The sequence below is a fragment of the Phascolarctos cinereus genome, unplaced genomic scaffold (assembly GCF_003287225.1).
Source record: "Phascolarctos cinereus isolate Bilbo 61053 unplaced genomic scaffold, phaCin_HiC Scaffold_9;HRSCAF=440, whole genome shotgun sequence".
Lineage (NCBI taxonomy): Eukaryota > Metazoa > Chordata > Mammalia > Diprotodontia > Phascolarctidae > Phascolarctos > Phascolarctos cinereus.
Genome location: NW_027556402.1, coordinates 115,346,099 through 115,357,063, shown reverse-complemented (window position 1 = coordinate 115,357,063; position 10,965 = coordinate 115,346,099).

Sequence of the window (10,965 nt, the reverse complement as noted above, 5' to 3'; positions counted from 1 at the left end):
GTCAGATTTGAACTCAGGTCCTCCTGACTCAGGGCCAGTACTCTCTCCACTGCACCATCTAGCTGCCCCAATAAGTCCTATACTCTGTCCTCTCTCATAAAGTAAGATGAATATAGTTTTGATAGTGGAAATACAGTGCTATCTGCTTTATTACTGAACCTGCTGGATTCCCCGGCCTTTCTATCTGCTCAGTGGCCAAACTCCTGTATATGTCATGTCTTCCCCCATTATTAATAGATGGGATTTTCTATAGCACTTTAAGGTTTGCAAAGTACTTTACAAACCTTATCTCATTTTATCCTCATACAAACTCTGAGAAGTAGATATTACTATAACCTCCATTTTATAGATAAGGAAATTGAGGCAGACAGAAGTTAATTGAATTACCTCGGGTCACACAGCTGTTAAGTGTCTGAGGCTAGATTTGAACCCAGGTTTTCCTGACACCAGGTCCAGCATTTTCTCCACAGCACCACAGGGGCTGTCTTAACTTATTTTCCCAATCCCAGCACATAGCACTTAAAATACTGTACATCCATCCATCCATCCACTCATCCACCCACCCATCCACCCATCCATCCAAATGTATAGCTATTTCTAAACTTTTTTGTTACATCATTGAAATCTTAACTGTAGAAAAAAAATAACAATCATAGTTAACTTTTTATTGCACTTAGAAATTAAGAAAAACCAATATAATCCTAATAGCTATGAAATATAGAGAGTTTAAGCATGCTCTTCTTCATTTTTCAGGAGAGAAGCTTACGGCTCTAGTTATGCCAAACAATTAGATTAAAGATTTTATTTTTTCTAGGAATCAGTTACCTACAAAAGTAGAAAGCAGGGGCAGCTAGGTGGCACAGTGGATAGAGCACCGGCCCTGGATTCAGGAGGACCTGAGTTCAAATGTGGTCTCAGACACATGACACTTACTAGCTGTGTGACCCTGGGCAAGTCACGTAACCCCCATTACCCAACCAAACCAAACCAGAAAAAAAAAATAGAAAGCATCATGCCCTATCAAGTAATAGTACTATTAGTTCATTTTGATCAACTCTTTTAGGGAAGTGCACTTGTTGGTAAAACTGTTTGGATATTTGCAGGTATCCGTTTTATGCAAACAAATTTATCAACTTATTTTTTAAACAACAGAGAATATTAGTTCTCTAATATTCTAATACAATGAGTGGGGCCAGGAGAACATTGTATACAGTAACTGCAATATTTCTCAAAGAGCAATTGTGAATGACTAAGCTGTTCTGAGTAATATGAATATTCGAATCAACTATGAAAGACTTAGGAAGGAAAATACTACCCACTTCTGGAAAAAACTGATATGTGAAGTATGCATCGTATGGTTCCACATATCTATCTATGTTAAATGTTGGCCTTCTTGTGTGAGGGTAGGAGAGAGAAAGGAAGACAATTCAGAACTTAAAATGCAACAAAAAATTAAAATAAATATTCAAGAAAAGAACAAAGAACAATATCCAGTCTCACAGGGTTTTTGACAAGGTTGAATGAAATAATGCATGCATAAGTACTTTGTAAGTATAAGTACTATTGAAATTGAATTATCATTATCACCTCTTTCTTTAACTTCAGATGCAATATTATGTGTATTTGTGCATAAACATAAAAATCCCTGTAATTTAAAAAAAAATGAGAAGGGGAAAAAGTCCTGATCTCCTTCAAAGAAGAATATGATCAGTCTCATACTTCCATATTGGCAAGGTCTGAATTATAATGAATGCCATGTCTGTTCTTCAATAAGTAAAACTAATATTACCCCATAAAATAATAATTGTAAACAAAGAGAATTAGAATATCACATTATGCTACTTCTTCTTCTGACCTACTACATACATGGCCTTAAGAAAATCACTTAACTATACTGGACCTTAATTTCTTCATTTGTAAAATGAGTAGATTGAACTAGGTAACCTCTGAGGTCCCTTTTAGCATCAGATGATCTTGTGGTCCATATTGCAAGGAGAATGTTACCCTCCTCACTGAACTCCTGACCTTCAGTCTCTTCCCTCAATGTTCCAGCCTTTACATGATGGTCAATCTAACTTTTTTCATAGGCCTGGCCATTTAACCCCCACCTCCACCCCCCCAACTCAAAACCTTCAATGGCTCTCTGTTGAATAGAGGATAAAATTCATTCAGAGCCTTTAATAGGCTTTCCACATTTGGGGTACAGGATATGTTTACAGCTTTGTAATCTCAATAAATATTTGTTGGCTTGAATTGAATGATTGAATACTCAAATTCTGCAAGATCATATTTATGTGAGATTGACCCCCATCTTGGGGAGAAACACTTTTTATTAGTGAAGAAGATGACCTAAAAAAAAAAAAGATCAATTGGAATGAGATTATTCTATCTTTGTTCATTCAGCACAAACTTAATGAGAACCTGTGATATACATTGTATAAATTAATCAAAATGAATCTAAATTGAGAATGGGCTTAACATGAATGGTCAAATATGTTAAAATTAGAAGTGTTTCAAAAGTCGGAGTGGGCTCCCTTTTAATACATTGGAGTCCACAACTATGGAGATCTTGAATTCAGAGGCTGAATGAGCATGTGTTGGTGGTGCTATAGGTGGCAGTCCTGTTTAGGTATGGGCTGGTTTAGGAGGCCTTTGAGGTAATTTCTTATTCTTGAGATTATGATAAACTGTTACCTAGTCTATGTATTTCTATTTGATCCATGAAAAGAGCATGGAAAATGGGCAAATGCTTTGCTAAAATATATGTATACTATGTCTACAGCATCTCCATCATCTTCCAGACTAGTAATCCTGATAAAAAATGAAGTAAGTTTAGTGTGGTATGACCTGTTCTTCATAATCTGCTTTTAGTGATCACCGCTTCTCTTCCTGTGGCTCAGAAAGTGTCCCTTTAACAAAGAGTTCTGTAATCTTTCCAGGAATATGCCCAGTTCACTGGGCTATAATATGTAGACTATACCTGACACTTAGTTTTGAAAAGCAAACAACATCTGTACCATGGCACATTTCCTTTTCTTCCTAGAAGCCTTCAAAAAGCACTAAAAGAGTCGTCCAATAATAGGAGTTCATAATGCTTCAGTAATTTTGGATTTAGTTCATCTGGATCTAAACTGATGACTGAAGTATTTAAAGGAAGTTAGAAGATATTTCATTATCTCCTCACTCAATTTTGTTTTTTTACTTCTTGTTCACCACTTTTTTTTTATCCTCCCCAATCCCAATATCAACTTCCTTTCGAGAGAAAAGAAAAAAAAAATCAGTAGCTTTGTTTCTGACTACCATGCATTACCGTCATGCAGCAACCTTATATAGTGGTAGTTCTAACCCTTCTTTGGTATTTCTATTTCTTTCAATTTAGGATTAAAAAAAAAATCTTTTCATTTTGCTTAGCATTTATTGCCAGCCTCAGCTTGTTCTGAACTTTAGTAACTTAATACTATTCTTACAGAACAATGCTACTTTTTCTTAGTGTTAATCCTTAGTGATGTGCTTTTGTTTCCATCTTCTATTCATGCTTTTAAAAATGTGAGTTGGTGGACAAGTTCTTTATTGCAAATGCATCATTTCTTGAGGCAGCTCCTCCCTTTTCTCCTGATCAAAATATTTTCTGTTCATCTCCTTAGAATTTCATTCTTGAAAGATTCCCATACTTCTCTTTTTGACTTTTACTGCAAAATATTAATTGATTGGATCCTTCCTATCCTTTCTCTGAGCCCTTTGACATCTGTCACTCAAAGATCTGAGGCATATATATTGCAATGACCATATTCCTCTCTATCTCTCTTATAACTCCATGATGGTTTATTCCTTTGATCTGAAGGTTTTCATAATTTTGAGGTCAGCAGCTGGTTTTTTTTTGGTTGTTGGTCGTTTCAAGTTCAGAATATCAGATTCTCCTGTCACTGCCTTTTATGGATTAAATTATTATTCAGAACAAACTAGGACATTATTAGCTGCCTCATTTTTGGAAAAGAGAAAATTCTACCAGATATTTGGAGATTGAAAGGTTCTCGGTATTCAGATAATATTTCCATGTTACCAAATTCTTCATCTAATTCCTCTTTCTGACCAGGCAGTCTGTAGTTTAGTGTACTACCATGATTATATCCCTTCTAGTTCTTTCTCTGTTGATCAGTATCAAATGTTCTTCACCATATTTTCTCCTGTTTCATGGCTTTTCTTATAAGAGTATAACATCAATATGATACTGTTCTACCATTGATTTTGTCTTCTTTTTGAATAAATTATACTTTCTCAGAGTCATATTTCAATGATGAAAACCAAATTACCAAGTCTGAAGGAATTTTGTTTTTGGAGGCAACTGGGGTTAAGTGACTTGCCCAGGGTCATGCAGTTCATAAATATCTCAGGCTGGATTTGAACTCAGGTCCTCCTGACTCAAGGGCCAGTACTCTATATACACTGCCACCTAGCATCACCTGAAGGAAGTTTTTGAGTTTAAAAATGCCTCCTTAGTTTAGAAGCTCCTTCTTACCCTATTTATTGAAGATAGTTTATCTATTTTTATATAAACGTTGCAGCTCACTTATTTATTGATGGTGTCTCTGGTCAATTACTGGTCCTGTATTCTGCTATTCTTCTTCCTTTAGAATACTTTCTATTCTCTATAGTACAATTCTTCTCAGATATATGTGCACAGTCTCTCTCCCTTCTCCCTACCTCCTTTTCAGTTTAAAACTCTTATGATCAGATGTAGAAGACTGCGCAAATACATTCTTCTTCTTTCTTTCTTTTTTCTTCCTTCTTTCTTCTTCCTCCTCTTTTTCCTCCCTCTTTCTCCTCCTCCTCTTCTCCTTCTTTTTCCTTCTTCCAAATGTGTTGTTTAGTGAACTTCATTCTTGGCCAAGCACCCATTATTCCTTTAAGTTGTGGTACAGGAATCCAAATTCCATTCACAGTCTTTTTAGTCAATTATTCAATATCAAAATCTACCTCTCTCTTTTGAATTCCCCATTTTTAATCACTTGCAGTGATGAAAACACCACCAATGTCCCTAAGGCATTTAAGTGTTTTGCTTGTTTGTTTGTCCATGACTTCGTACTCCTTAGCAAAGTTTTCCAAGTTCCTTTGAATCACCCTGAGTAGGTAGTGCTGTTTACCCACTCTCAGGAGTCTATTAGTCATATTCAGGTCATCATTCTTTGAAGGATGGCCAACTACTATGTCAGCAAATAGCTTCCTCAGTGCCTCTGAACAAAGGTTCATCCCTATTCATTTCTCCTTCCATTGACTACTTCTAGATGACCTGTCTCTGGGTAGTACCTTTGAAACATTTCCTGGAGCTCAAGAAACAGCTTCCTCTTGAGAAAGATCTGCCTTCTACACATGATATGCCTCATGCATAGTCCTTACCTTTTTCTTCTTCCTTTCTTCCTCTTTCCCGTCATGTAAGTTGCCCACCACACATACACCTCTTAACATTCTTTCCCTTCTTTCTTTCCTCTTTGAAGATGTTCCTCTCTTCTTCATTTCTGGTAACCTGGTAACCTAAAGAGCAGGCATCTATTTTATTCCCCCAGTGGTTCTCTTTACAACACTTCCTGAGAACAAATTATCATTAGTAATATACCACCCCATTAGAACAAAATTCTGATGTGTGGCCTGGTTTATAACATTAGTTTTTTACACGAGGATCTTGTGTGGGAGCTGGGCGTGTTAGTAACAGAAACAGTAAGAACAGCAGCTTCTAGAGTGACACATAGATTTCTATGACTATAACTACTTAGTATCAATTACTAAGGACAGCTTGTAACATTAATGGAGACAAGGAACAATTATGAAAGAAAGAAAGAAGCCAGGTCAATAAACAAGACCCTGGAGGCCATTAATGTGCAAGGAGTCCTGTGGTTGTTAGCGTGGGTGTAGGAATGAGAAAGCAAATAAGCAAAATGGCAAATGGTATCCCTGCTGTCTCTTGTTAATTACTGGAAATTATGAAAGTACAAAGGATTTTCTCAGGTAGTCTGGTGCAACCATTGCATTAAGCAAATAACAATTGTTCACAAGAACTCAGTAATTTTCTGGTTTCAGTTCATGTGGTCCTGATGCAGGGTTAGAGTTCTTCCCTACAGGGGCATGCTGATCCATTCTGAATAGTCTTGAACTTTCAGTCTTAGAAGGTTCCTTGGACCACTGCAAAGTTAGGTAACCCGCCTAAATCTCTGAGCCTTGCCATCTGTCCTATTGCTGAATGCTCAGGACAGCCAGCCCTTCCCATCAACTCTGTAGCAGAAATCTCTTACAGTTGTTGTCTTTCCCAATTAGAATACAAGCTTCTTGAGAGCAAAGACTATGTTATCCTTGCTCCTTACTTTCCAAACCTTTACATGGTGTTTTGCACATAGTATGATCTTAATAAGATATTTTACACTTATTGATTAGTTCACGGTCACATAGCCAGTAAGTGTTGGAGGCAATACTTCAACCTAAGTCATCCTAACTCCAAACGTGGTCCTCTTGTCACTAAACCACATAAATATAGGTATACACACATATACATACATATATACATATATACACATATGTAAGTATTTCTGTGTGTATATGTGCATATATATAAAAATATAATTATACACAACTGTATATATATATACACACAACTATATATATATATATATATATATACACACACACACAACTATATGTGTGTGTATGTGTGTATGTATGTATGTATGTATGTATGTATGTATGTATGTATGTATGTATATAGTTGTGGTCAGTCATTTCAGTCATGCCTGACTTCATGACCCCATTTGGGTTTTCTTGGCAAAGATACTGGAGTGGTTTGCCATTTCCCTCTCCAGCTCATTTTTGCAGATGAGGAAACTGAGGTAAACATGGCTAAGTGACTTGCCTAGGGTCACACAGCTAGTAAGTGGTGAGGCCAGATTCGAACTCAGGAAGATGAGTCTTTCTAACTTCAGGCCAGGAGTTCTATCCACTGTATGATGCAGCTGCCCCCTGTATGTGTGTGTGTATATATTTGTGTACACATATGTACCTATATGTGCATACATACATGCAGCCACCCATACATATAGTTACAAACACATGTATATTTATATATGCACAATAGTTGCACACACATATGTCTATGTATGTGTGTGTATACATATATGTGTCACATACGTATACATTCACAGCGTACCTTACCCATCTTTGAATTCACCTATATTATAGGTGCTATGTAGCATAGTAGATAGTTGATTTGAAACCAAAAGACCCGAGTTAGAACCCTGCTTCTGCCACTTCCTATATACGTGACACTTCCTTCTCTGAATCTATGATTCCTTATCTGTAAAACAAGGTGCCTTCAGGAGATGATTTCAAAGATTCCTTCCATCTCGAAATCCTGTTGTCTCTTCCTAGTCACAGATGTAGTAGCCAGTTTCACAAATTTCTGTGTTCAATTTCCCCTATTTAAAAAAACTGAGTAGCCAGCCCCTCCCTGATGTCTATCTAAATTTAGTCGCACTTGTCTCAGATGGCGGACAGAAGCCATCATCTACCTTGCTTTCAAAGTCCAATCCCATGTCCAGTCCTTTCTAGGTCACTCCAGTGCATGTTGCTCCCTTCCTGAATTCCCCTAGTGTTTATTTTCTATCTTAATCTAGAACTTGACTAAAAACTTTAATATTTAAAGGGAATCTTGAATGAATTAGTGGAGATACCCACTCCCACCTCAGCCCCATGATGCACATCAAAGCCCTCTGTCACTAGATAGTTTTCATGAAGGGCTATAGCCAAAGAAGTGCTTTCAACTCTTGGCTGACCTTCTGGTAATGAGACACTTCAAATCTACCTTTGGCTGATTCTCAGATAGCAGGAAAAGATTCTTTCATGGAGGTTGTCCTTAAAAACTCTGCAACTTGATAGGGCCTGCCAATGTTTTCTCTCTGCTGGCATAATTTTCCAGGATCTGAGGTCAGCTCCACTGAACTTTTTAAGGAATTCTGAATGCTGGAGTAGGACTCTAGTGAACACCATCTATTGTATATGTCTACACTTACAACCAGTACTCTCTATCTGGAATATGCTGGGTCTAGGCATAGTGGTTTCCCTTTCACTGGAGGTTTTCAAGCAGAGACCAGATGACCACTTGTGAAGTACCTGTAGAGGAAAATGTCAGATAGGGTTTGGGCTAGATGTAACATCATCTGGATCATTTCTCAAATGTCATGTAATTTTGATATTCTTATAGAGTTCATAGTCTTACATTTAACACTTCGTATATTCATTCTAGCCAAAGTGCCAAGAATGATCAAGAAAATGAGAAAGCAATATTCAGTCTTCCCTTCCCTTCCCCTTCCTTTCCCCCTTCCCCTTTCTCTTTCCCCTTCCTTTCCCTCCCTCCTTCCCTTCCTTCCTTCCTTCCTTCCTTCCTTCCTTCCTTCCTTCCTTCCTTCCTTCCTTCCTTCCTTCCTTCCTCCTTCCCTCCTTCCCTCCTTCCTCCCTCTCCTTCCCTCCTTCCCTCCCTCCTTCCTCCTTCCTCTTCCTCCTTCCCTCCTTCTTCCTTCCTTCCTTCCTTCCTTCCTTCCTTCCTTCCTTCCTTCCTTCCTTCCTTCCTTCCTTCCTTCCTTCCTTCCTTCCTTCCTTCCTTCTTTTTCTCCTTTCCTTTCTCCCCCTTTCCTCTCCTCCCCTCTATTTTCCTCCTGTCCCCTTTCCTCCCTCCCCTCTTGTTCCTTTCCCTTCTCTTTCTTCTTTTTTTTATTTTTCAGTATTCCATAGTTTGACTTTTCTCTCCACTTCTCTATCTTTTCTCTGACTTACATGGGAGGAAGAAAATTGTTGGTCAATAAAAAAAGCAGCTTATTAGATAAAGTAAAAAATAGAACACACATATACACACTTCTCTTTGTAATTCCAGTGAAGCACTTTGAGGAGACAGATGCAAAAGTTCAAAGGGGATGATCTATAATTTATCCTCTGTAAATTTAAGTGAGAAAAATATTTACCATTGGCTACCCTGCCATTGTCTAATTCTCACAAAAACTTGCGCTCAATCTAGTCATAGTCTTTACAACCTTTCTCCATAATTTTGTGCTTTTAGGAACATTTCAAATGAACGGAGGAGGACATGATTTCTGTTTCCAGTGTGCCCTGGTGAAGATGATATAAAAATTATTCCGTAAGAGAACAACATTTTCAACATTAGTGTTGAAAATGGTTCAGGCTGCTTTTATCCAAGTACTATTGTGGATTTCGGTAGGATGTGTGTTAGTTTAAATGCCACTGTTCCAGATGCCTCAAAATTCCTATTAATTTTAGTTAACATTATTAATTGAATTGACTAACATAAAAGCAACCCTTTTTCAAACTAAATATAACAATCCAAATAATAGAGATTGTAAGGTCTTTTGAATAAATCAAACCCTTAACCTTTTAATACAATTGAAAATTAGGTCTGCTTAAAAGGAATCATTGTTGTAAGGAAAATTTGGCTGAGAATCAAGAATATAATTTGTGTGTTGGATATCTACTGAAGCTGTGTTTTATTTCATTAGCTGGCTACTCCAATGAGCAAAAGAGATAGTGGAAAAGAAAGAAATGGAAAAACATTTTACATTATAGATACACCCTGAAGTCTTCTTTAAATGGCTGTTAGGATGTAATATTTATTGCGGAATGGAAAGAATAACCATAAATAAGGTTGGGACTTTGGTGGTCATTAGGGAGGTATGCTAACTCTAGGTTGAAGACTCAGTGGCTTTCCAAGGTTGGGTTAGACAGAGTGACCATCCTTCTGCTACCTCACCTCGCACTCTAGCATAAACCTTGAGTTTTGTCAAATTTTAAGCTATGTGGAGTGTTAAAAGAATATTTCTGTTAAGGATCACTGGTAATTTGTATCAGTCAGCACCTTATGGGCAAACTTTCTAAGACAAAAAATGAGAATGGGGATGAAAAATAACAGAATCATAGAATATATATCACTATTGGAAGGTACCTCAGAGACCATCCAGTCCAGCTGCACCTGAAGAAAAATCTGTTCTCTGACATACCTGACATACAGTAAGGTTGTCCAGGCTTTGCCTGAAGACGTCAAGTGAGATATCCCAGGACAGGTAGTATGGCATGGTGGATAGAGCTCAGGACTTGCAACAAGAAAGACCTGCATTTGAATCCTTATTATAACTTACTAGCTGTGTGGCCATGGGTAACTCATTTAACCTCTCTCTGTTTCATCTTCCTCATCTGTAAAATGAGAATTATACTTCCTAAATTACATATCTCACAGGATTCTTGTGATGCTCAGAGGAAATAATGCATGTAATTTGCTTCATAAACTTAAAAGCACTAAATAAATGTCAGTTATGATTGTTACTTCATGAAAAATCCCATTTCATTTTAGGATAGCTTTTAGTTACAACATTACAGGAACTCAAGTTGGGAATCAAGGATGTTATTGTGAATTTTATTCATTAGAAAATACTTGTCTCAACATTAATAAACATTTATCCAGCACATGCTATACAACAAGCACTGTGCTAAGCAATAAAGATACAAAAATAAAAAGTTAAAAAAAAGTAAAAAAAGGAATTTACATTTGGGGGATGAGTAGGGACAAATATCATGTTCTCAGATATATAACGATAATAGCTAACATATATATATATATATATATATATATATATATATAGTTCTTTAGAGTTTACAAAATGCTTTACAAATATTATCACATCTTTTCCCCACAACAACCCTAGGAGATAAGTGCTATTATCACCCTCATTTTATAGATAAGGAAAATGAGGCAGATAGAGGTTAAGTGACTTGCTGAGAATCACATAGCTAGGAAGTGTCTGAGCTACATTTGAACTGAAATCTTGATTTCAAGCCTACTGCTCTATCTACTTACTATTCCAAACTTGCCTACATCGATATAAAAAAAGATATACAAAATAAATACAAATTAATTTCAGAAGG